Source organism: Coffea arabica, chromosome 6e (assembly GCF_036785885.1).
Source record: "Coffea arabica cultivar ET-39 chromosome 6e, Coffea Arabica ET-39 HiFi, whole genome shotgun sequence".
NCBI classification, from domain to species: domain Eukaryota; kingdom Viridiplantae; phylum Streptophyta; class Magnoliopsida; order Gentianales; family Rubiaceae; genus Coffea; species Coffea arabica.
In genome coordinates, this window is record NC_092321.1 from 42,498,906 (window position 1) to 42,520,193 (window position 21,288).

The following is a 21,288-nucleotide window of genomic DNA, read 5'->3' on the forward strand; positions in this document are numbered from 1 at the left end:
TTGAGCGCATGGTTGGTGGATGTGTCACTTGTCATAAGGCAAAGTCTAAAACAAATCCATACAGCCTGTATACCCCATTGCCTATTCCTCATTATCCTTGGGCAGACTTGTCTATGGACTTTGTCTTAGGCCTGCCTAGATCACCAAGGGGTAATGATTCCATCTTCGTCGTGGTTCATCGTGTGAGGCCCCAGTCAGTTCTTAAGTGTGATATTAGGGTTTTCATTATTTTTGTGCGGTTATATTGGGGTTAGGGTTAAGAAGAAAGCCCTAATCTCGGTTAAGATTGAAACCCCTAACTCTGCTTATGATTAAACCCTAGTTTATGTTTTATTTGTAGGGTCAAGTTATAGTTCATGTTTGGTATTCTAGTGTGTGTTTTGGCACAAGTAAAAATAGGATTCGTTTTAGTTTATAAAGGTTTAGCAAGTTTGAAATGGTTAGCAAACCTTAGATTAGTAAACCTTTAGTGTTATAGTTTATTAGAAAGCTTAAGTTGGGTTTAAAAACTCTAATTTTGCCAATGTTATAAAAGTTGTTGTTTGATTGTTTTATTATGGAGAAAGTATGTTTAAGTATAGGTGATTAAAACAAGAAGTGATTAGTGAAGTAATTAAGCGTGATTACATGTTTTAGATTAGATTAAGTTATGACCTATGGAGTTAATTTAAAGATTATCAAATGTTGAGGGCAAGAGTAGAATAAAAGCTAGGTTGAAGTGCAAGGGTTTAAAAGGCAAATAAAGCATTTCTATGTGATTGGTTAGCCTAAAAATATCTCCTATGGTCTTTGACTATTAATTACCTTAGGAATTGTAGGATAATCACAAGACAAAACAAAACAAAACTTGGAGAGAAAAAGAGAGAGTGAGAGCCGAGAGGGAGAGAAAGAAAAAAAAGAAGGAAAGCTTGCTTTGGTGCATCATTTTTGCTCTTCAATCTTGAGTTTGGATCTTGGAGAAACAACTTGAGCACTTGATTGTTGTGGGTGATCATCTACAAAGCTTGAATCAAAGGTAAATCATCTTGATTGAAAGTTAAATTTTGGGGTTTTTAATCTTTGAGCTATGAAAGTGATGTATTTTGTTGTGATTATGGATTTGTATGGTGGAATTGATGTTTATATTGAAGTTTCATGGTTTAATTATGATGTTGATGTTGCTGAAATTTTGATTAAGCTTATGAAAGAATTAGGGTTTCATGCTAAATAAGTTAATTAGCTTTAATTTTGTGCTATGAAGATTGTAGTGGTTGTGTTTGATGATTGGTTTCTTTGGGTTGATGAGTTGGTGGTACAAAAACTGATTTGGGTTATGAAACCCTAGGCTTTCTTAGGTTAGTTTAGCTTGGCTAATGTTTAGTTGGTTAGGGTTTGGTTAGTTGGATATTAGATCAAGTTCCTTAGTGCAAATGAAGTTAGGTTAGGGATTATGGTTAGTGTTTGGTAATTTTGTGGTAAAATAAGGAGAGAATTTCGGACCATTAATAGACCTTTTAGAAGCTGGTATATATGTGTTTCATTGGTAGGATTTTGGTTGGAAAACTGGTATAAGAACCATAGAAACGGACGTGCGGTTGCGGTGCGCAAAACCGGCAAAACTGGAAAATCAGGGCAGTTCAGCATCTGAACTTTGGCTTCATTTTTTCTTGATGTTACGTATGGATTCAGAAGTTTCTCAAAACATGAAAGTTGTAGCTTCTTAAGTTCTTGTCGTTCCTGCAAAATTTCAGCCAAATCCGATCAGCAGATCCTGAGTTATGACTAAAACACTTATAGTCATGCAAAACTGTGGTTTTGGTGACGTTTCTGGATTCAGCCTCTGTCCTTGTTTCTTTTCGTTTTGATAACGTATGAACTGGGTGTTGACCCCTTCATAATAAATGTATATCTTGGTCTCAGCTTCAAAACGGTATAAAGTACATCCAAATCCGAGTCTCATAGCTTCAGTTATGACCAAAACAAGATCGATTGTCAGAACTGCCTGCGTATTGGACAGTTCTGACAAGAATGTTTGGACCCGTTTTCCTCCATGCTCTGTATTGATTCAGCTTTTGGTCCAAACATGAAAGTTATAGGATTATGTCTTAGCTTTCTAACACCTCTATAATTTCTTGATTCCGATTTCTGAGCTGCGAGTTACGGTCTTTCAAACAGGGCCTGTTTGGTAATCCGAAATGAAATAGCTGGAGCTATTTCTTGCATTTTTGACCACTACCTATTGAGATCTAGGTTGAGATGTCTAAATAAAAGTTGTATCCCTTCCTCTTAGCTTCGCAACGGTGTCTCATCCACCTTGATCCGACATTCCTAGCCTAACTTTTGATCAAAACGGTTTGGGATGGCAAATCTGGCCGTTTCCGTTTGCCGTTTCCGCACTTACGTGTGTCCAACTTGCCGTTTCCGCACTTGCACGTGCCGATTTTGCCGTTTTGCTTGTTTTAAGTATGTTAGTAACCGTTTGTGATATATTGTGACACAATCTTCAATTTCAGACGTTGGTGAGCTAGGTGAAGCCTACTAGCTACTCCTCGCGGCACGAATTTCGTACTTTTGCTCTTTTGTTCGTTGGGTAAGTATTCAGGCCGCTCTTATGTGTTAGTTGCTTATGTGTTTCGATATGTATGAAGAGGGTACCTAGGCGAGGGTGTACTTTATCGCACTCGACCTAAACCCTAACTTGCGCACATATTTGTACATGGCTTGTGTATATGAGCAATTTTGGAACTAAATCCCTTGAGCTTGTGGCTCGGGGTGACTTTTGAATAATTTTGTGAAGTTTGTGAGTTTGGGGCCCGATCTCAATACCTAGATGGACTATTCGAGCCGGTTAGGGCTTGGTCGAAGTCAGTCCAACCTGGATTGAGATCACCAAGTTTGTGAATCCGGTTCACCGAGTATGTGGACCAAGTTTGTGACCCGAGCTTGTGAACCAAGCTCAATTTCGTTCGCTCGAGCAAGTTTGTGAGGTGTCTGGCCAGAGAGGGTGATAAGGTGTACGGTGGGAGTACAAGTGGTGTTCTACGGACCATTATTTGTGGTCGACGGAGTGTCGGCAGGAGGTCACGCATGGCAAACGATTTGGCTTTGGAGCCACCTGTATCCTTATTATGTGATGTCACTTTTCTGCTTTTGCTTTACTCTTACTGTGTAACTGTTGTTACGTGAAATTTATGCTTTTGCCCCTGTTTACTTACTAAGCATATAGCTTACTCCTTTCCTTTTTGTTTTCCTTAGCAGGGGCCGACGCGGGGACTTTTGGCACATACAGTAGTATGGTTAGGTTTGCTTGTAATAGTTGGACAATTAGGATGTTTGTTTTTGTTGTGGTGGTTTGTATAAGGACCCTCCTTAGGGTCTACTCTTTGGTTTTGGTTATAATTATAAGGATGTAATAGTATGAGCAGGTACTTTTGAAGAATGTAATTAGAACACTTTTGGGGATTGTATATATTGTATATAGTGCTCTTTCAATTTATCTAGTTTTATTACTTTAGGTTTTGAGTCCTGGCGCGAGCTAGGCAGGCGGCCCGCCGATACCCTTGGGTTCGCCCTTGGGAGAAGTGGGGTCGTCACAGATCGATTCTCTAAGATGGCTCATTTTATCCCCTGCCACAAAACTGACGATTGCTAATTTGTTCTTCAAAGAAATTGTCCGTCTGCATGGCATGCCTAAAATCATTGTTAGTGATAGAGATGTAAAGTTCTTGAGTTACTTTTGGAAGACTCTGTGGTCTAAACTGGGCACTAGATTGTTATTTTCCACCACCAGTCATCCACAAAGCGATGGACAAACTGAAGTTGTCAATAGCACACTTGGTACTCTACTTCGAGCCTTGATTAAAAAGAATCTCAAATCTTGGGAAGAGTGTTTGCTCCATGTTGAATTTGTCTACAATCGCACCGTTCATAGTGCTACCCACTACTCACCTTTGAGATTATTTATGGCATTAACCCCTTGACCCCTCTTGATTTGGTACCCTTACCTTCCTCTGAGCACACAAGCTTAGATAGGAAAAAGAAGGCTGATTTTGTGCGCAGGTTACATGAAGCCGTTCGGGTAAACATTGAGAAGCGTACTCAGTAATACCTCCAGCAAGCCAACAAGCACCATCGTAAGATGATTTTTGAGCCTGGAGATTGGGTTTGGCTACACTTGAGGAAAGAGCGATTCCTCAAGCAGCGTCAGAGCAAATTATCCCCAAGAGGTGATGGACCCTTCCGAGTGCTCCAACGGGTCAATGACAATGCCTACAAATTGGAGCTACCTGGGGAATACAATGTTAGCGCGACCTTCAATGTCGCGGACCTGAGCCCATTTCTTGACGAGGAGGACACTGATTTGAAGGCAAATCCTTCTCAAGAGGAGGGGACTGATGTGTGCGCGGATCTCAGCCCACGTAATGACCCAGTCTGAGTTCCATTGGGTCCAGTCACACGTGCACGGGCCAAGCTATTCAAAGAATCCCTCCAAGCCCTTGTTCGCATTGTCCAAGACCAACATGGGGTCCATAGAGATATTGAAGGCTTGGAAAGAGACAATCCAGTCATCTACACCTTGATCCAAGCCCATGGAGAATCAAGTGGGCCTCCAAGAGAGTCGGCTGAGTAGGGCCTTAGCCCTTAGTACTTATTAGATTGGATTAATTTGTCTTAGAAGATCATTGGGCCGGCCCATCTTGTCCACCAAGATGGCCGACTTCCCTTCCCTTGTTTCCTTAGGGTTTCAGTAAACTTTAGCCTATAAATAGGCTTGCTTTGTAGGGTTTTTACATATAAGTTTTATGAATAAAGTTTAGCTTATTTTCGATTTCTCTTCTAAAGGAGTTTCGAGCCTTTACTTGCTTTGGCAAGGGTTCTTGAGAAATCTTGCGTCTTGTCCCTGATTGTTCAACCGACCTATTCCCCTGGAGTACTCACCTTCATCGGAGTGTCGTTCTACCGCCTTCAATCAAATCGTGTCATCCGTTTGATTCTAGGTCCTGCAATCCAAGCGTTGGACAACCTCGCTAGATCCTTGGGTAAACGTGTTACGTGTCTCGAAACGTGTTGATCGAGGAACGTATCATTACTATTCCAAAGGTATCAAGAGTCAAGTTATTATTCCAAAGGTTATTTGACCTTTTATGTAGCCAAAGGTCATGCTTCTTAGAAGGCTGAAAGGCCACTCTCTTGTATTATAAATAGATGAACTCTACCATTTGGGAGGATCATCGAAGTTTAGATCGAGAATTATCAATAAAAGTTTGAGACTGTTTGTAAAATCTCATAGCAGCTTAAGTTTTCTTTTATTTCCTTTAAACAAGGCAAATATACATGGCTAGAAGGATATCCAAAGTCGCTTCATAAAAGTCCCTTGATCGTTGAAGGCCGAGAGGATGGCCATGTTGATCAGGAATACCTTGGAGGATGCTGGCCACTCTGATTGTGAGGACTCATAAAATTCCTTATATTTTTCTTAAAATTCCCTTTAATTTGGAATTTATTACTTTACAATAACTTTATTACACATTCACTTCCCCAATAGCTATAAATAATCATAGAAACAAGGGTTTCCTTTTTACTTTCATTGTTACGATAAATTAGGGTTTTTATGTCTTTTTGTAGTGTGAGTAATCAGTACGGAGGGGGTACTAAATTTGGCGATTAAAAGTGAGTTTTAGATGAGAAAATAATATGTGATTAGAAGTAATAATAATAAGTTAGTGAATGGTAAGTAAAAACCATAGTACGTGTGATTTATGGAAAAACGGTGTGAACCGACGTGTACCGTTCACTACTGATTGAACATACCATTTGACCAACATTTTTATCAAGTTAATCTCATTGTTATTAGAGCCTAAATATCAGCTCTAAATCTGATCAAGGTGGCCGAAAATTTTGACTTCAAAAACCAAGAGAAAAGAAAAAAAATTGAGATGTAATTTGGTGGTGACAAGTGGAAAAAATCCATGCATCTTTGACCCAACCTAAGACCAACCTTCTTAACCTTCCTTAGCCTTCATTCTTCTCCATTTTTCATCTTGGTGGCTGAGACATTGAGAGAGAAAAACCAAGGGAAGAAAACTCCATTTTCATCTTGTAGCTTAGCTTATTGAGTGAAAAATCAAGAAACTAAACCGGTTATTTCTTTCTTTGAGCACCTGGGAAGCTTGGTGTGCTAAAACTTTACAAGGAGAGGTGGTGGATATCTCTTACAAGCATCTTAGTGAGGTATATTGGCTGTCCATCATTTTTATTTTCCTTAATCTTGCTTAAGTTGCTACACAACTCATATTCTTGGTTAATTGATAGCTATGCAAGTAGTTTTGGTGATTATGGAGAATTTGTCAGTTAGGGTTTTGAATTGTTCAGCTATATTTCTTCTTGTTTAGATAGAAGATGATGTGAATAAGCTTAGATAAGGAGGGAAGTAGTGTTTCAAGCTAGAGTTGTGAGGATTAGCACTTGAATGCATGAATTCCAGTTTTTCGGTTTTGTATTACCCTGTTCTGCCCAGGTTCAGTGGGCCATGATGGAGGCCGAATCATCCTTAGGTTAAATGTGAAAGTTTTAGGAAATGATTTTTTATAGCTGCATGAAAAATTTCAGTTCAATCCAAGCACTGTAGCACATGAAAAGACAAAATTACCCTTGCTGCCATAGGTATAGTTTTGTAGACAGTTTTAACATTTCCTCATTTTGGCTGCATTTTTTCACCTTGATCCGTAACAAATTAGCCTTTGTCTAAAACACAAAACTTTTAGCCATATGTTTCAGCTTTCCAACGCATCTGAAAACACCTCAAACGGAATTGTGTAGCCTGAGTTATTGTCATTTGAATTCAGTACTGACAACCATACTGACAAGGACCTTCTGGTTCTGTAATCTATGCTTTTGACCTAGATCAATTGTGAAATAGATTGAGTGGTCTTCATGAAAGTTGTATCCCTTTGTCTTAGCTTCGAAACGGTATAAAATTCATACTAATACGATAAACGTAGCTCCATTTGTAAATAAAATACTATAAGATGTTAAAGCTGCTATTTCCTCTTTTGGCTTCAAAACTGATATTTAGTTGCACTATTGGACTTGTGATGTACTTGGGTGATTTTGGAGCATAATTGAAAGGCTGTGGTGATGATATTTCTTGTGTGTGATGTTGGGGCTGCCTTGAGAAAAACAATGAAGCCATAAATGGCTGAAAAATAGGTAAACACAAAGGGCGTACTGCCCAAATTTACACTCGAGGGTTAGGTAGAGGTACTCGCGACTTGAGTACGAATTCGGAAACGAATCTTACTGGAATCATAGGGTATTCAAGTCTTGTTTCATAGAGGTTTGTAAGTTAGCGTTCGGCCAAAACTTGTACCCCTGGAAAACATGAAAGTAACGATTACTCGAAATACGTTTTCTCCATTTTTTCGACTCAAATGGTATTTCAAAGTATACTTGCTTCAAATTTTCCAAGTTTTAAGAGCGAGTATAAGTTTTACGACTACTCTCTAAATGGGTTTCAATTACTTGATTCTCGATAAACAAAACATTTAAATTTCGAATCTTAGTGACTTTTGAAAGTTCTTAAATGATATTTTATCGCAGATTTGGACTCCAAGCCAGGAGTACTACCTGGACATGATCACTAAAAGCACTACACTTTTGGTGAGTGCTTTCAAATACCGAATTGCACTTGATACTTGTGTTTAATACTTGACCAATGTGATGACATGTTATATAAGTGGACTGATAGGGCAAGAGTGTACTTTATCGCACTTGCCCTAATGTAATTTGTTCTTGTTCATCGATTTCAATTGAATCGATATACATGCATATGAATTGTATCGTGTCTGGAATTTCAGAAACCCTGTGGCTAGTTAATAGAGTCGAGCCGGCAAGGGCCTGGTTGATTAGATAACGAACCCTGGGTAGTTAGTGATGTCGAGTGGAGTGTTATCTCCTCGACTAATCGGTATACTCGAGTATTACCACCAGTGTTTATCTTGGAGTTCGGGCCCGGTAAGGGGTTTGGTTGGTGGACGGAAATTGGAGTTAAGTGGTGTACTACTGAACTAGTTACTGTACTTGAAAGTTGACGGAGTGTCAACTACGATATGATCAAGCTATGGTGGAACTGTATCCTTTTACGTGAAATACTGAATATAAGATATTGGTTAATTGCTCGCTATTGCACTTTTATGTTATATTTACTGTTCATTAATGGTCAATTTGCTATTTGGAACATCACTGAGCTTTAGCTCACTCCGTTAGTTTTGTTTTCCTTACAGGGGGTACCAGCGAGGCGTGAGACGTGTACAGACTAGCGTAGTCTAGTTATTTTGAATTTTGAATTTGTACTCACGCTAGCACCCGACTAGGGTTGTGTGTACATGAATTGTAAATCCGTTAATATATTTGGACATGTATGAACCTTGTAGTTGGAACGGATTATTATTGTATATATATTAAGTTGAAGGGATTGTGTTATTTATTTTTTTCTACATTTGTAAGTTATTTTCTCTAGCTTTACGTGAGTGAGTCCTGGCGAGAGTTGGGCAGGCTACTCGCTAAACCCTAGGGTACGCCCTAGGTGGAGGTGGGGTCGTCACACTGATAGTTGGTATCAGAGCCAAATGTTTAAAGGAAATAAGTCCCTTATTCATACTCTCATATCTAGATTATATTCTCATGAATATTGTCAATGAATACTATCAAAATATGCAATGGCTAAACTTATATGGTAGTTATGATAATTGGTATTGTTATATCCGTGATCGTCATTTTGCAGGTAATCATTGGTGTGCTTATGATCAACATAATGAAGAAGAATGTCTTATGTTTATAGAAATGTATGAAAATGAAAAACAGAGTGCTAGTGAGCATTTACATCCTATGTCATATACTATAGTTAGTAGGCAAGTCCATCTAGATCTACTCTATCATCGTCTTCATGTTATAAGAACTGAAAAGTTAGCTAGAGAAGAAAAAGAAAAAGCAAAAAAGAGTCGAGTAGTTATAGATAAGGATCTTAAAGTTTTCAGAATATAGTTTAATTATGTCTTCAGTTACTTCTTCTGATCTTGTATTAAATAAAACTAATAGTAATAAATTAGATTATTTGTATGAAATTTCTATAGAACCAGAGGTGGTTAATCCTACCTCTCATCCTGTTATTAATCCTTATTCTGTATATGGTAAACAATCTTTCTGTCCTGTCCGAACAATCAAATCTTTGATCAAGCACCAACCCAAAGGAGTTAAAGAATATATTCAGGCTTCAAAGGTGGATCAACACCCTATTCTTGCTACAAAGAAGGACCAGTTTATCACTCTTCATATTCCAACTGATTTTCCTTCCCAATGGAAAGAACAAGGATATACTCATATCCATTTTGGAGCTATCAGAATATCACTCTCCTTTCATGGAAGAAAAGGGCTTCCAATAGTGGCTCGAGTAGCTTTACTCGACACTAGATTCACAAAGTATCAGCATGCTTGCATAGCAACTGTTGAAACAACTCTCAATGCTGGAACTGTCTTTGTGACCCTTTTCCTTAATTTTAATATGTCTTTGGCAGATCCTCATTTGCTAGACACTTTAAAAGTACAGGTACAAATTGTTGGGCCGGATCAGGTTTCTGATCCAATTGCAGCAACTCTCCATTACCAGATGGTTTATCGAGTGCAAAACCATGCACTAGACCTTGTAGTCCCTGGTGGTGAAAATGCTCTTCTTATTCGGGTTGATGAGAAGAACTCTGCATGTTGCACCCATGTACCTAGGCAAATCTCAAAGTCAGATCTAATCACACTCTTACCTGATAGTTGGATCACTGACTATGAGTCTTTGCATACTCAAGCAAATGAACCATTAGAGTCTTCACTCTCAAGGATCTCACAAACAAAAGAAGGGAGTGTGAGGACTTGTAAAATTTCTTATATTTTTTTTAAAATTCCCTTTAATTTGGAATTTATTACTTTACAGTAGCTTTACTGCACATTCACTTCCCCAATAGCTACAAATAATCATAGAACCAAGGGTTTCTTCTTTTCTTTCATCGTTAAAATAAACTAGGATTTACATCTTTTCGTAGTGTGAGTAATCGGTATGGAGTGTGTACCCAATTTAATGATTAAGAGTGAGTTTTAGATGATATTAAATATGTGATTAGAAGTAATAATAATAAGTTAGTGAATTGTAAGTAAAAACCCTAGTACGTGCGAGTTAAGGAAAAAACAGTATGAACCGACGGGTACTGTTTGTTACTGAGCGAACACACCACTTGACCACCACTTTATTAACTTAATCTCATTGTCATTAGTGTAAAAATATCATCCCTAATTATCCTAGTGAGAGAGCCGAAATTCTTGACTAAAAAAAGAAAGGAAAAGAAAAAATTCAAGATGAAATCTTGTGGTGACAAGTGGAAGACATCCAACCATCTTTGACCCAAACTAAGACCAAGCTTCTTAACCTTTCTTGGACTTCATTCTTTCTTCATTTTGCATCCATGGTGGCCGAACCTTGAGGGAAAAAAAAAAGAGAAGAAAACTTCATCTTCATCTTGGGGCTTAGCTTATTTTGAGTGAAAAATCAAGAATCCAAACCGATTAATCTCTTAGTTGGGCACTTGGGAAGCTTGGTGTACTAAAAGTTTGGAAGGAAAAGTTGAGGTTTCTCTTGAAAGCATCTCTGGCAAGGTATTAAGGCTGGTTTTTCCATTTGCTTTCCCTTAAGCTTGTTTAAGTTTGTATAGCAACTTAAATTCTTGGCTAATGATAGTTATTTAAGTAGTTTTGATGATTATGGTGGATTTTTGAGTTAGGGTTTGTATTGTCAGTTGTATTTCTTATTGTTTAGATAGCATATGATGTTTCTAAGGTTGGATAGGGAGTTGGGATGGTAGTTTAGGACATGAATGAGAATATAAACCTTGAATTCATCAATTTCCAGCATTAATTCCTTGAACTGCCCTGTTCTGACCAGTTCCATTCGGCCATGATAGAGGCCGAATTAGGCTTAGGTTAAAACATGAACGTTGTAGGAAATGATGTTATATAGCTTCCTGTAAAATTTCAACTCGATCGGAGCACTGTAACATGTGAAATGACCGAAATACCCCTGACTGCCAAAAGCCTCATTTCGTGGACAGTTTTGAGATTTCACAAGTTTGGCTTCTTTTTTCACCTTGATCCGTATCAAATTAGCCTTTGGCCAAAACACAAAACTTTTAGCCCTATGTTTCATCTTTCCAACGCATCTTTCCAACGCCTCAAACGGAATTGTGTAGCTTGAGTTATAGCCATTTGAATTCAGTACTGACAACCAGACTGACCATGAACTTCTGGTTCTGTAATTTGTAAATTCGACCTAGATCAACTGTGAACTGGGTTAAGTTGTCTTCATGAAAGTTGTAACCCTTTGTCTTAGTTTCTAAACGGTATAAAGTGCACCCCAATCTGATAAATGTAGCTCCAGTTTTGACCAAAATGCTATAAGATGTCAAATCTGCTTTTTAGCTTTTTGTCTTCAAAACTGATTTCCGATTGTATTATTACACTTGTGTTGTAATTGGATGATTTTGGAGCCTAATTGAAGGGCTATGTTAGTAACATTACTTGTGTGTGATTGTGGGGCTGAATTGAGATAAACAATGAAGTCATAAATGGCTGGAAATAGGTAAACCCAAAGGGCGTACTGCCCAAATTTTCACTTGAGGGCTAGGTAGAGATACTCACGACTTGAGTAAGGATTTGAGGACGAATCTAACTCGAATTGTCTAGGTTATTCGAGTCCTGTTTTGTGGAGGTATATAAGTTGGAATTCGGCCGAAACTTGTACCCTTGGAAAAATGAAATTTACGACTAATAGAAATAAGTTTTCCCCATTTCTTCGACTCAAATGGTATTTCAAAGTATAATTGCTTCAAAGTTTCACAGTTTGAAGAGCGAGCATGAGTTTTACGAATACTCTCTAAATGAGTTTCAATTACTTGATTCTCGTTAAAAGAAACGTTTAAGTTTCGAACCTTAGTTACTTTTTAAAGCTCTTAAACAATGTTTTGTCGCAAATTTGGCCTCCAAACACGGAGTAATACCCGAACGTGACCCGTAAAGGCACTACATCTTTTGGTGAGTGCTTCCAAATACCTGATTGCACTTGACATTTGTGTTTCATACTTGAATAATGTGATTACATGATATATGAGTGGATTGCTAGGGCAAGCGTGTACTTTATCGCACTTGCCCTAATATGGTTTGTTCTTGGTCATTGATTTCAGTTGAATTGATATACATGCATATGAATTATATCTTGTCTGGATACCAGAAACCCCGTGGCTAGTTAATCAAGTTGAGTCGGCAAGGGTCTAGTCGATTAGATGATGAACCCTGGGTAGTTAGTGATGTCGAGTGGAGTGTTATCTCCTCGACTAATCGGTATACTCGAGTATTACCACCAGTGTTTATCTTGGAGTTTGGGCCCGGTAAGGGGTTTGGTTGGTGGATGGAGATTGGAGTTAAGTGGTGTACTACTGGACTAATTACCTTACTTGAAAGTTGACGGAGTGTCAACTATTATTTGATCAAGCTATGGTGGAACTGGTTTACCAAGGCAACTGTATCCTTTTACGTGAAATACTGATTATGAAATATTGGCTGTACAAGTGTATTGCTCATTTTCTTGACTTGTTATGCTCGCTATTTCACTACTATGTTACATTTACTGTTATTTAATGGTCAATTTACTATTTGGAGCATCATTGAGCTATAGCTCACTCTGTTAGTTTTATTTTCCTTACAGGGGGTACGAGCGAGGCGTGAGACGTATACAGACTAGCGTAGTCTAGTTATTTTGAATTTTGAAATTGTACTCAAGCTAGCACCCGACTAGGGTTGTTTGTACTTGGATTGTAAACTCGTTAATGTATTTGGGCGTGTATGAGCCTTGTAGTTGGATTTGAACATCAATGTATATATATTAAGTTTGAATTTGTTGTGTTATTTAGTTTCTATGGATGTAATTTATTTTCTCGAGTTATGAGTGAGTGAGTCCTAGCGAGAGCAGGGCAGGCGACTCGCTAAACCCTAGTGTACGCCCTAGGGGGAGGTGGGGTCGTCACAGGGAGAACTTCAATCTCTTTTGATCATTCACATCTAAAATGCAAAAATAATACTTTATCTATTTTGCTTGCAGAAGTTCCTATGAAATCACCAAGGGAAGAAGCTATTCATCTAGGAGCATATGAAGAAAATTGCAAGAAATCCTGTATCCTTCAGGATATAATTCAGAATTTTGATACAAATGGAGATGCAGTCTACTACTTCCAAGATCCTATTTCTGGGCAAATCTATTTTGATACATGCACAAACTGTGAAGAATGCTGGTTAGCAAAACAATTGGAATGTGATGTTTTAGATCTCTGTTATAAAAAGAACAGATCTAAAAGGTCTAAACCAGTAGACCCAACATCATTTGAACCACAACCATGCAAGCCAGATCCAGAACCAAGACAACCAGATGCTGATGATTTCACATCATCCAGAAGTAGCTTTGATGGATACAAAATCCCTACATCATGGATTCATCAAACTCCAAAACCAAACAAAGCTCTTCATCCTTATTATAAAAAATGTCTTGATATCTTGGAAAAAGAAGCAAGGGAACAGAGCAAGAAGAAGCAGACCCAGGAATGGAAACCTGTTCAAAACCAAAAATGCTCAATTCCAAAGTTTGAACCCATTGCTTCAGCTCAGCCTACCGAATGTTTTATGTTTCAAGAAGCTAATTTTCCTCCTTTAGAATCATTTGTAAAAAATGATTTTAAACATACCCCAAAGATCCAAACTCCAACACCTGTCATCCTTCCAACTAGAGAAACTCAGAGAACTAATCCTGCTGATGATGTTCTTAACTGGCAGACAGAGAATTCATTGGTCCAGAATACTGCTCTCACCACAATTCATCATAATGTTTCTGAGGTACACAAAAAGGTGAATCATATTGATACCACTGTTAATCATCTTGATACTACAATTCAGTTTCAAAAAGATCAAGTATCACATATGATTAATGTTCTTGAAAAAAGACTTCAGAGTCTTAAATATGATATGCCTTCTACCTCATCTTCTTTAGGAAATTTTGTTTTGAGCAGAGAAAAGGAAACTAAATTTCTTCAAAACCAAATTGCTAATTTGAAAGCTACAGGAAAAATTCCAAAGTATGATATTGGACCATTTGAACCAACCCCCCAGGTAAGTTCAGGGTTTGGTGCTATTCCTCTCAGGAATTGGCCAACCCCTTTTTATTTTGGAAATGTTACAACACCTAATCCTTTGGTTTTCTTTCCAGATCAACCACAACCAGCTTCTAAACCTTTTGATATAGCTGCAGTTCTACGAGAATATCTTAGAAATAAGAAAGAACAAGAAAGAAAAGCAAAGGAGCAAAAGAAGATCTAAGCTGAGCAAAGAAAAGCACAGGAAGAAAGAAAACGAAAGGCTAAAGCAATTGCTGATCAACCAGGAGCTTCATTAATGTATACAGTACATACTAATCCTGTTTTTTCTGCTGAAGAAGAACAAAAGACAAATAAAGCCACAAAGGTATATGATAATCCTCTTTCATCTATGTTAGAGGATCTTCAACAAGATTCAGTCCCCTATATTACAACATATACCAAGATATCAGATCCAGAATCCCCAGAATCAGAATCTTCAGAAGAAAGTTCAGATGACACAAATTCTGATTCAGACAGCAGCCAAGAACAAACTTCAGAATCCTTCGAATCTTCTGATCAGTTAATAACTAGTCAAAATGAAGAAGAAGAAATTCCTTTCATCAATATGAATACTGAAGCTGCAGTTGTTGAACCAGACGATGAAGCAGAAGGAAAAACTTAAACATCAAGACCTCAAAGGACAGACTTTCCAAAAGCAAAGGGAGTCCAACTTTTTACTATTGATGATATTCCTTTTGAAAAATGGGAAGCAAGATTCCAAGATTTTCATGCTTGGGTGATTGCACAAAAGTTGCATGAGGAATCGCACTTTGAAATCTTATCAGTTTTTGCTTCACATTTTTCAGGAATCCTAAAAGACTGGTGGATAAGTCTTGGAGACATAGATAAAATGACTTTCTTGACTAGACAAGATTTTTCAGAAAATATAAACATCCTTCATTTGATGTTTATAGGAGATGTCAAAGAAAGTAGAGAAACCAAGAGAAAAGAATTTTTTCAAATGAAATGTTTATCTTATGATCGTAAAGATCTCAATAAACATTTTAAGAAAATGACTAAACTTTTTTATACTCTTGGTGCGGATATAAATCTGAAACAAGCCTTTATCATTTCACTCCCCAAGTCTCTTGCTGATGGTGCTGAGATGTACATCCATAACAAATATGGATCTATTTTGAATCTTACAATTGGACAAATGAAGCAAGCAGTCTTGTTAGCATTGGATGATCTTTGTAACAAGAGGAAGGTTATTCGTGAATATCTTAAAAGAGATGCTTGTCTTGATCAAGCTTGCAAGAAGCTTGACTTGATTATTAAAGGAAAGTGTCAAGCTCGTGTTCCATACAAAAAGAGGAAAATTTTCAAAAGATTCAAAAGTTTCAGCAAAAGCTATAAGCAATTCTCAAGGAGACCTTTCAGAAAGAAGTGGAGATATTTCAAAAGGAAAGGCAAACCATTCAGAGGCAAGAAGGGAAACAAATGTTTCATATGTGGAAAACCAGGACATTTTGCAAAAAACTGCCCTCAAAACCAAAAGGGAGTAAACCTTATTTCAGAAATTCAGAGTGAATTTAATTCAATTTTCTGATATAGAATCTGAATTTTCTGAACAGAAAGTAATAACTGATAACACTCTTTTGGCTTTACAGGTTCCTGATATTCTTACAGTAAGAACAGCTCACCCCCCACAAGAAAGGGTTGCTTATCCTCAAGCACTTGTTCATATTCTTGTAGATAAGTATTCAACACCTATTCCTTTGATTGCATTTTTTGATACTGGTGCAACCCTTTCAATTATGAAAAAAGATGTTTTACCAGACAAATATTGGACTACTTACACTCATGAGTTTAAAGGAGCTAATGGGAATTCTTTTTACACTACTTCTATTACCAATTATCATATTACTCTTAAACTCCTCCTTGATTGTTGTATAACAACTTAGTTTTTGAGAGCCAATTTGATGTCTGGAAAAGACCTTTTACTTGGATTTGACATCTACAGGGAAAACAAGTTTTTTATCACAGCTAAAAGGATAAGATCAAAAAAGTTTTTTAAACCTTTCATTGATATCCCAAAGCTTTATTTATTAGATGGTACAAATCCTTCTTTGGAAGAACGACTCAACAAATTTCACAATAAAGTTATCCAAGAGTCATGTGCTTCCAATCATCAAGAGTTTTTACAAAAATGTGACCATTCACTATGGGAAAATTCTGATTTTTACATCCGTCTTCCTTTCAAAAGGAATGAGGATATAAATCCCACGAAAGCTAGTCATTCAGGAATGAATCATGATGATACTAAGCTTGCTGAACAAGAATGCCAAGAACTCTTGAATTTTGGTTTGATTGAAATTTTTGATTCTCAGTGGGCATGCCAAGCCTTCTATGTCAACAAGAGATCAGAACAGGTAAGAGGAAAAATGAGACTGGTAATCAATTATCAGCCTCTTAATATTTTCCTTCTTGACGATAAATTTCCAATTCCTGACAGGTTTACACTTTATTCTCAGATTTCTAAAGCAAAATGGTTTTCAAAATTTGACTTGAAATCTGGATTTTGGCAATTGGGAATTCACCCAGATGATAGGCACAAAACTGGTTTTTGTATTCCAAATCATCATTATCAATGGAAGGTGATGTCTTTTGGTCTTAAAAAAGCACCTTCACTTTTTCAAAAAGCCATGATAAAAATTTTTCAGCCTATTCTACATTCAGCCCTGGTTTACATTGATGATATTCTTCTTTTCAGTGCCACTCTAGAACAACATATCAAATTGCTTAACCATTTTCATGATCTTGTTAAGCAATATGGAATCATGATTTTTGAAAAGAAAATGATTTTGGCAACACAAGAAATTTCTTTCTTAGGGATGAAAATTTCGAAAGGAACTTGTATACCTTAACAACATGTTGGACAATCTGTCAAAGATTTTCCAGAAAAAAATTTTGACAAAAACACAGGTACAACAATTCCTTGGAGTTGTCAATTTTGTGAGGGAATTCATTCCCAAAGTTTCAAAACATATTAGTCCTTTGACTAAAATGCTAAAGAAAAAGCCTCTTTCTTGGGGGTCTTCTCAAACCCAAGCAATCCAAAAGCTGAAGGAAACTCTTTTGAGTCTTCCAACTTTATATATTCCGGCAGATGGCAGAAAGATTTTACAGACTGATGCCAGTGATAAATATTAGGGAGCCATATTACTTGAAGAAGATACAAATGGTCAAAGACATTGTTGTGAATTTGCAAGTGGAAAGTTCAAAGTTTCAGAACAACATTATCATTCCACTTTCAAGGAGATTCTTGCAGTAAGAAATGGAATAAAGAAATTTTCTTTCTTCCTCATTTCTCAAAACTTCTTGGTTGAAATGGATATGGGATCATTTCCTACAATGCTGCATTTCAAACAAAAAACCATTCCTCATCCTCAACTCCTTCGTTGGTTAGCCTGGTTTTCTCAATATTCCTTTGATGTTAAACATATTAAAGGAAAGAAAAACATCATTGCTGATTTTTTTTCTCTAGAAAGGAACCTACACCTCAAGTCTCCTCCTGTTTGATGTTTACCCAGTTCAAAATGAACCTCCTGACATTCATGAAATACCGTACCCGAGGGAAAAAGAAAATATTGATAGAATAAGAAACCATTATGAACTTGAACTATTTAGTTCATATGATGGCTCAATTCTCAGTCCCTTTGGTACAAATCCTGAGTATCCTTTTTGTCAGATCTTCATAGTCAATCCTACTGAATTTCCAAAAGAATTACTATGGTATTTTTGGTGCTTATGTCACCAATATCATATTTAATGGAATTTCAGAGTCCATTTTTCAACAGACCATTGATACAAAATCTCCAAATATTTCTTCAATGGTTTAAACCTTTACCCTTCTGGAAGAATCTTTTTTCCTCAAACCCAAACCATATTATCTTTCATTTTCACCGTCACTGTCATTTGATAAATGGAAAAATCCAGTCCTTAGCCAATGCAGTGATTTATAGGGAATTTTCTCATACTATTTTAGACCAAGATATTGAGTATGTGGAAGCTCAAAGATATATATATTCCAAGAAAATAGAATTATTCCTCCTGAAATTTGATACGGTTCTCGATCAACTCGTTTCGAGACACGTAGCACGTTTGCCCAAGGATCTAGCGAGGTTGTCCAACGCTTGGATTGCGGGACCTAAAACCAAGACGAACGACACGAGTTGGTTGAAGGTGGTAGAACGACGACTCCAATCGAGGTGATTACTCAAGTGGATAGGTCGGTAGAACAATCAAGAACAATCGCGAGATTGCTCGAGAACTCTTGCCAATGCAAGTAATGGAATTGTACCCTCACATGTAAGAGAAACAAAACGATGTTTATTATCATAAAATGGCTCAAGACTAAAAAGGCCCAACAGTTGGTTGGAAACACTACAAAGACTAACTAGCGGGCTAGAGCCCAAACTAACAACCATCACTTGGCTCCTCGTGGGCTTGGATCAATATGTAGGTAACTAGATTAATATCCTTCAAGCCTTCAAGGTCTCTATGAAAGCCTTGAGTCAAAGCTGCCATCCATCTCGCCATCCGTGCACACATCAGTCCCCTCCTCTTGACAAGGATTTGTCCTCAAATCTGGATGGAGATGGATGATACTAACAAGAGTTAGTAGTGTGACACCTCAAATCGACAGTGCGCTTAGAGGTCAGCCACATTGGGAACAAATGAATGGTCACGAGCCAAGTTAAATGCTGTTTAGTCAGCTTCATGAGGCTCTCAAACAAGGACATGCGCCAAGATAGGAAAGATCTTGTGTAAGGCTCGTGAAAATTCTAGGTAGCAATCCAAAGCTCTGTAATCAGCCTTCGGCCATGGATTGTCATATTGTCACCTGGTTGTCACTGATGTGGCACAACTTGCCTATCTGGAAGTGGAACATTGAACCAATCAGGTTGCACTTCCCTAGAAGCATGAATCAGCGAGATAAGACCAATATGCGGATCTTGATTGACACATTTGTGGGCATCACCTGACATAAGTGGCAGCATTGAGGTGAAACGCACTCCATACGAATCGTATGAATTTGCGCAAGTTAGGGTTGGTAAAGTAAGCTCGTGGTGACCAGCTTTTGGACATCTGAAGAAGCACGAATGTGCACCACTTTTAGCAGGAATAAGCACGAAATCGGGTTGCAAGTCTTTAATCATAGTTGGGAAATTTTGGACAGCGTTACAACCTACAAAAACAAAATAACCTTCAACTTGAAACAATTCAGAAATCGGGTAAAGAACTAATGGTGTGGTTTTTAGCTAGATGGTAAGAAGGTGTAGCACAAGATTTAAATGAGGAAACTCCCTTTGACACTTCAATATTCCTTCCACCAATTGATTCAACTTGAGATTCCAGTGCTAGTCCTTTACACTTCTCATCAACACCTACATGAGAGCAACAAGAGTTAGTGCTAGTAACATGCTCAAAATAAGGCAAAGGCGAGGAATGAACCATCGGTAGAGAACAAGCAGTAGAATCTGGAATTTCCCTTTTAAGATGAGCTCGAATCAATCCTCCAATGGTGTGGACAGGTTTGAGTTGACATGGTTCCATGAATTGAGACCAAAGAGATTTAGCTCCTAGAAGACGAACTCCATGGAAACTCGCAAAGTGTCCAAGTGACTTGGGAATGGAACATGCCTTGACCAACTCTACTTGACTTTGTTTAATCTGCACAAAAGAAGTGGTACTAAACAAAACATATGTTAGCTTGTTAGCAAACAAAACATCCACACTTTCAACTTTTGCGAACATGGCCAACTCCTCCTCTTTACTCATCAATAAGGCCAAATTATTCTTGCCTTTTCTCACTTCATTCTTCTTGGACATTTGTTCATTCATTGCACTTGAGTTCGGATTTTCATTGTCTAGCTCATGTGCATGGCGCGGCTGCAACTCATTCATTTATGGCTCTTCAATCAACAAGGGACTAGGATGAATTTTCCCTTTATTACCACCGGTCGACACATGATTAAGTTGCTCCAAGTAGGAATCCCACACTTGGCTAAGTCTTTCCATCATAGAATCAACCAATGCTTTAGTCTGACTTCGGAATTCATCCTTTGCTTCACGAAGCTTTGACTCAATTCGAGAATTCTCGAACTCCTTGTCTTGATTGTCAAGGTATTTCTTTGATAAATCTCGTTTGCTGGCGGTTGACCTCGATTTAGATGCTTCGCGCAAACTTCTTTGCTCCTTCTCATACTCATCACAATCTCGTTTATACCTTTCATATACACACGAAGCACGGTAACGTTCCATCTCTTCCCGGAGTGAACGAAACTCATGTTGTGAACTAGAGTCCATGGTACTAGAGTGCTTGGGAGTAGGCCGCTTGGAACCCTTCCTCTTGAGAGACTCATTCTCCAGGAATTCTTGGTTGTATGAGTAAGAGGCAACTCCCCTAGGTGTGACAGCCCCACCTCCCCCTAAGGCGAACCAAAGGTTTCGGCGGACCTCTTGCCCAGCTCTCGCCGGGACTCAGTCGTTCACTCAAGCAAATCAGAAATAAAACCACCAGAAAGAGCAAAACAAGGATCCAAAACTTAAAACAAAATTATATACATTGTTATCTCAGAAGGAAGTACATCCGTCGAATATACAAAGGTTCTCAATTCACCATACAACCAGCCCGTGCCAAGCACTAGGGCGAGAACCATTACAAAACCAAAGAACTAGACCAAGCTAGTCTATACAGAGCTCTCGTCCTTGCTCGCCTTCCCCTGTTAAGGAAAACAAAACTAAAGGGATGAGCTAAAAGCTCAGTGAGGTTCCGAACACGTAAGCAACAATCCATCCAAAACATTAAATATAGAATTTCAATAATTCAAGTAACATTTACAATGGAAAGCGATAATAACACATACATTGAAAGGATACAGGCTCACAAGGAGCCATTTGTTCGTTCGTTCGTTCATTCGTTCTCCAGACATTCCCCTTATTCCTCCGTTCATTCACTTGAAAATACATTTTGTAAGTAAAACCCTCGTTCGTTCGTTCATTTCATTCACCCCCTTCCCAGACATTGGCC